The sequence below is a fragment of the Zonotrichia albicollis genome, chromosome 16 (genome assembly GCF_047830755.1).
Source record: "Zonotrichia albicollis isolate bZonAlb1 chromosome 16, bZonAlb1.hap1, whole genome shotgun sequence".
NCBI classification, from domain to species: domain Eukaryota; kingdom Metazoa; phylum Chordata; class Aves; order Passeriformes; family Passerellidae; genus Zonotrichia; species Zonotrichia albicollis.
Genome location: NC_133834.1, coordinates 15,765,625 through 15,771,624, shown reverse-complemented (window position 1 = coordinate 15,771,624; position 6,000 = coordinate 15,765,625).

Below are 6,000 nucleotides of genomic sequence, written 5' to 3'. Positions count from 1 at the left end.
CCAGGGTAGCCACCTTATTCTTGTTACTCCGGTCCAGGACCAGAGCTGGAACCTCTTCAACAGCCCAGAAGCCATCAACTCCCTCCTCTGTATATATCTGAAGTCTGGAAAATATCTTAAATATGGGAGAGGAAAGGGAGGGGTTTGATCCTCAGCTGGTGTAAATCAACGGAGCTCCATTGACGTTGTTGGACGATTACTGAGACTTATGTCCTCTGACCCCAAAAATTTCTCGGGAGGGAGGTAATGACTGCAGAGCATTCCAGTGTTGCAAGAGATCTTCCTTCAGCCTGGCTTCAGAGGCTGCAGGGGCTGGGAAGCACAGGGATAAGTGTCTGGTGAAAGAAAGGGTGAAGGAAAGCCCCAAGGTACCCAGCTGAGCAGTACCAGCCAGAAGGGAAGCTGAAATCCAGAGAGGCTGGGCTGTAGGAACCATACACCATGGGCACATCTCATCCTCCTGCACCTTTCTGAGTGTGGATGGCCCTGTATACAAACACCATGGTGTTCTCAGCCCCTTCTGGGCAGTGGTGGAGTCTAACACTTCTGGTCCAGCCCCACTGGTGCCCACCCTGCACCCAGGGTACCCCAGAGCAGTCAGTGGCTCACCCCACATCGTCCACCTCGCCTGCCTTGGGAAAGATTTCATCTGTTGGCAATTGCCAAGAGCCACAGTAACACACTCTCCACTCCAACACTGCCCATCCCCTGACAGACGAGCTGTGTCCAGGCATCCCTGAGCGAGAGGCAGCATTTGGAGGTGCAGGCGGGCGCCAGCACTGTGCTCCTTCCTGCGAGCAGCACCAAAAAGACCCTGGAATCAACATGTTTACTGACAGACTCCTGCGCTGTTGGCCTGCTTTTCTAAGGAAATGAAGCTTGTGCAATCACATTGTCTGGGGGTGTCTGTTCCTAATAACTTCTCAGTCCACCAGCCAACTCCAATCCAATTTGTCCGACGGGAAGAGGTCTCAAAATATTGTGCACTGCCCAGTGTCCCTGCAGTGTGCTGGGTGGCAAAATGGGGGTGGGAAACTTGGACCAGGTGAGGAGCAGGAGCACCTTTGACACAAGGTCATGGAGAAGAGCAGCAGGGTCGCAGTCATGGCCAGTAGGCAGCCCCAGCCCTGTTGGGAAGAGGACATCTCCAGCTGTGGCCAGAGCCGGATGTGCATCCTCAGCTGAGAGAAAATGCACGTTGGGAAGGATGGACGGAGCCGCGGCTCCTTCGGGCACGCAGTCTGCACGAGCCACGGCTGCCAGAACACCTGGGGCTGAGTCCTGAGCAGCCTCCAGCTCCCCAGAACACTGGGGCTGAGGGCCCTCAACTCCCAGGGGGCTCCCAGTGGGCAGAAGCCCCCCTTGCACTGGGGATGGACAATTCCAGGAGCAGGCCCTGGCCAAGCAGAGCAGGACCTGCGGCTGCCGGGCATCGCGCTGCGTTTGCTGCAGTCTGGACAGGATCTGGACAGCAGTGCCTTGTTTCTCCTTTGGATGCTGCTTTAATTTGCTGAAGGCATTCAATGGCCCACATGGTCTCTCCAGCTCAGCCCTGCCAGTAACATGAGCTTAACAGAGCTGGAGAGGACTATTTTTTTAAGTGCCTATACAAACATGATTTGTTTTGTAATAACTCTTCTTCTGTTCTGTTTTGAAGGGGATGATGGCTCTGGGATCTGAGGAGCTCCAAGACAGCTCAGAGCAGCTCAAATTCCTCCCCACGTGCTTTCAATTAACATCTTCATTAAACACCCATTCAAAGCCACTTCCAGCCAGAGGATGACAGTGCTAGAGAGTTTGGCCTCGTGAAGTCACCCAGAATCGGTGACAAATCAAAAAGGGCTTGGTTTGTCCTGTACCAGCCACACAGACAAATGGGTGACAGCTGCCAACGGAGGGAGTGAGTGTCCTTGTTCAGCTCCTCATCACCATCCAGACCATAGGGGGGACCTGCTGCCTGTGCACTTGCTGGGAGAGGAATTGGCTGCAGTGGCAAATCAACTCCCCTGGCCTGGCACCCTGGTCCCGCCAGTGCCGAGGGCAGCTCTCCAGTTGACTTCCATGAGACCTGGCCTTCAGTTAATCCAGCAAAGCAAGAAGGTTGGGAAAGCCATCTGGAAGGAGACATCACTAAAAATCACTAAAATTGTCCAGATTGGTGTTTCTTAGAGAATCTCCATTGTATCTTCTCCCTCTAATTTACTTTAACTGCGGGCATGCAGAAATCCCAGCCCCTGGCAGTATACAAACTGCCTGTCTGCATGGTCATGAACAGCCTGGTGTCCTCAGGGGTGACCAGAAGGGACCACAGCCTTCTGCTAGCAGAATTCCATCTCTGCTTGCATGGCAGTAATGGCACCAGCTGGCTCTGAGCCAGCCAATCCCACATCGCAGACTTGGTACAAATATTTGTATTTCAGCCTGGAGCAAAAAGGTGTTTCCATTTTCAATCAAACCAAAGAAACATGGGATTGAAATCCTTGTGAGAGCTTGGGTGCACTGACAATCCATGCTGAGTGCTCAGCCTAGATTGCTGACCCCACCACAGGCTCTTCCCCTTTGTTAGGCATCAGGAAACCTGAACCCCCTGGTGAAACCTGGCAGCACAGGGTCCCACCATGCAGGCCCACCCACCTCTCTCTTCCCATGCTCCTTCCTGCTCAGGGTGCACTGGGCACCACCACCTCACCATGGATTCTCACTTGGTGCTTGCAACAGCCAAGGTGGCAGGACCAGGCAGCTCCTGAGAGAGACAAACTGGGAATGGCCAGGGGCTATCTGCCAGCCTGGCAGGGGGATCCACAGTCATGTTTCACAGGGATAACAGGGGGACCTTGGAATATTCTCCCTTCCTTGGTTCTGGGCCCAAAGACATATGGTAATTGGGGCTGCTCTACTAAATGTCACCCAAGGGACCTATTCTTTAAAGATACCATAGAATCATGGAACCACAGATTAGTTGGGGTTGGAAGGGACCTTAAAGCTCATTTTGTTCCACCCCCTGCCACAGGCAGGGACACCTTCCACTATCCCAGGTTGCTCCAAGCCTTGTCCAACCCAGCCTTGGGCATTTCCAGGGATCCAGGGACTTCTGTGGGCACCCTGTGCCAGGGCCTCACCAGAGATCCAAATACATGGATCTATAATCCACAGTTCATTTCCCACATACTTTAGGATAAATTTGGCACCTGGTTCCAGTTTGATGGTGACATTGCAGGGCAAACCTTTACAAGAGTGACAATCCAGCATGGACTTCATCTCTGCCGTGCTCTTGTACAGAAACCTCCATCCGTGACCTGCTGAGCTTTGCGTCAGCGCATGGCACCAGGCCAGGTTTGTTCTTAATACAGATCATTCACGGAGTGTGCTGCTCATGGAGGAGCAGGAACAGCAGTGCTGGGACTGGAGTAAGGAATTTCAGAGCACTTTGGGCCTAACACCTCCCAGTACTCTGTCCCACCACATCCCCTGCCTGTGAACAACTGCACACACTCCAATCCTTTCCAGGACACTTCACCTTTCTCTGCCTCCTCCTCTATGCAGTGTGGCCAGGTGCTCAGTGGGATGGATTTCCATGACCTGGCACCCAATGCATTTATTTTCCAATGTTGAGGCATTCTTGGGAAGCAGCTGTGTTAAGGGAAAACAGTGGGAGTCACGTTAGCTGACACCAGCATGGTGACAGGTCCTGTTACACTGCAAGCAGGAGCCATGACATTGGTTTGTGAGGGCTCTGTGGTGGCTTGGCTGTGACTGGCTCCACACAGGTCTTTTGTGGAGAGAGGAATGTGGCTGGGTCCAGAGCAATGTGCACAGCTATTCCTGCCACAGCAAACAGAACCTTGATGGAGGAGCTGAGCAGCCAGGCCCAGCCTGAGATGTCCTGGGGGCTGAGACAACTGGGAGGTGGGGAAACTGATGAATGAGAGGCTGGACATGTGCTTGCAGCCCAGAAAGTCAGCTGTGTCCTGGGCTACATCTTCAGCTCTACAGAGCTGCCTCCAGATCTGGGGTCCTTGGCACAAGGAACTGCTGGATCAGCTCCAGAGGAGGCCCCAGAGATGCTACAAAGGCTGGACCCCCTCTGCTCTGGGGCCAGGGTGGGAGAGCTGGGGAGGGGGTTCACAGAGAGAAGGCTCTGGAGAAACCTCAGAGCCCCTTCCAGGGTCCAGGAGAGCTGGAGAGGGACTGGAGGCAAGGGATGGAGGGATTGGACAAGGGATAGATGGGACATTGGGAAGGAATTGTTCCCTGGCAGGGTGGGATGGGATATTGGGAATTAGGAATTGTTCCCTGTGAGGGTGGGCAGGCCCTGGCACAGGGTGCCCACCCTGGATCCCTGGCAGTGCCCAGGCCAGGCTGGGCAGGGCTGGGAGCAGCCTGGGATGGTGGGAGCTGTCCCTGCCATGGCAGGGGTGGAAGGAGGTGACCTTGCAGGTTCCTTCCAACCCAAATCATTCTGTGAGTCTGTGAAGTCGAGGACTGCAATCCATCCATTTAAAAACTATCGAAGAAAGAAGAGCAGAATCATATTTTGTTGCTATCTTCATGTGCAGATCAAATTAAACTACCTCAGGACAAGCACATTTGCATCTTCAAATGTTCTTTGAAGCCTGAGACAGCAAAGTGCACACTCAGCTTTGAGCATGTGGTTTATGATCTATGGCATTAATCTTGGGCTTGAGGGAATACTGATATTAAAACATTATCTTAACATATTATCTGTTGCTTTTTTTCTTTTTTCTTCCCACCAAAAAATGCTATTTTATACACATAGTATAAATGTTCATAAAAGATTTTTGGTTTCAACAGAAGGTATCTTCCAAAATTCTTGAGTTAGAATAAACTTGTAGATAGTCACTGGTTTGTTTCTATGTTTTGGTTGTTCAATGAAAGTAAGTTTGGTTAAAAAACCACTCTGGTTTGCTTTTCCTTTTTAAGCGGAAATAAAATAAAATAATGCACTACTGCTTCCCCATGAATTTGTATCTTTGTATTCTCAGTTCCTGTTTTCACATTTTAGAAGAGGACTTCCCTGTGTCCCAGGAATTTTCTTGGGATGGAAAGAGCTGTTTCCTGCCTGGTCAGTACATGGGTTTGGAGAACCTCAAGCCAAAAAATCCTAGACACACCAAAGTCATCCGGAGCTTTCCGATGGTGCTTGTGTTACTCCAGCTCTCATCTCCTCCAGACCAAGTGTCTTTGTGGTTGGGAAATTGCAGCCTTGCTCTGGGATCTGTGCTGCCCAGCCTGGTTCCACATGGGAAGTGGTTTTGCCCACAGCGCCCAGAGCAGACCAGTGTGGTTTCCCAGGGAGGACTGGGATGCTGAGCAAAGGCTCCTGGGCACGAGCTCAGGCCAAAGGGGTTTTGCTCAGCAGAGCTGCATCTTCTGTGGGCATCTGGGCAGGGGATGGAAAGTGTGGGCAGCCTGCAGCCCCTTGATTCCCCAGCATGAACCCATCACACCCCCTTGCAATTACACAGAAATGCCATTCATGAGCTCCAGGGGCAAACAGCCCCTGACACTGCACAGGGGGAACAGAGTTCCTGCAGATAGAGAATGATCAGCTGAGTAACTGCATGTGCTGGGACAGCCCTGGGACCTCCACGCTGCTCTGGATGGCTGGGATGGGTCCTGCTCGTGCTCTCACCTCCTGTTTGAGGGGAGAAAGATTTCACTGCCTTCAGTGGGGCAGGCTCAGAGCATCTCATCTCTGTGGCCATTGCAGCAGCTCCTCAGCCATCCCCTGCAACCAGAACTGAGGAGAGAAGTGTCCCAGGCAAAAAAAACCCCAAAAAAACCTCCCAAAAAAAAAAAACCCAAACCAAACAAAAAAAAAAAAACCAAAAAAAACCACCAAACAAACAAACAAAAAAACCACAAAAAAACCCCAAAAAACCAAACAAAAATCCCCCAAACAAACAAACAAACAAACAAACCCCAAAAACAAACAAACAAAAACCCAACCAAACAAAAAAAAACTCAAACAAAATAGTC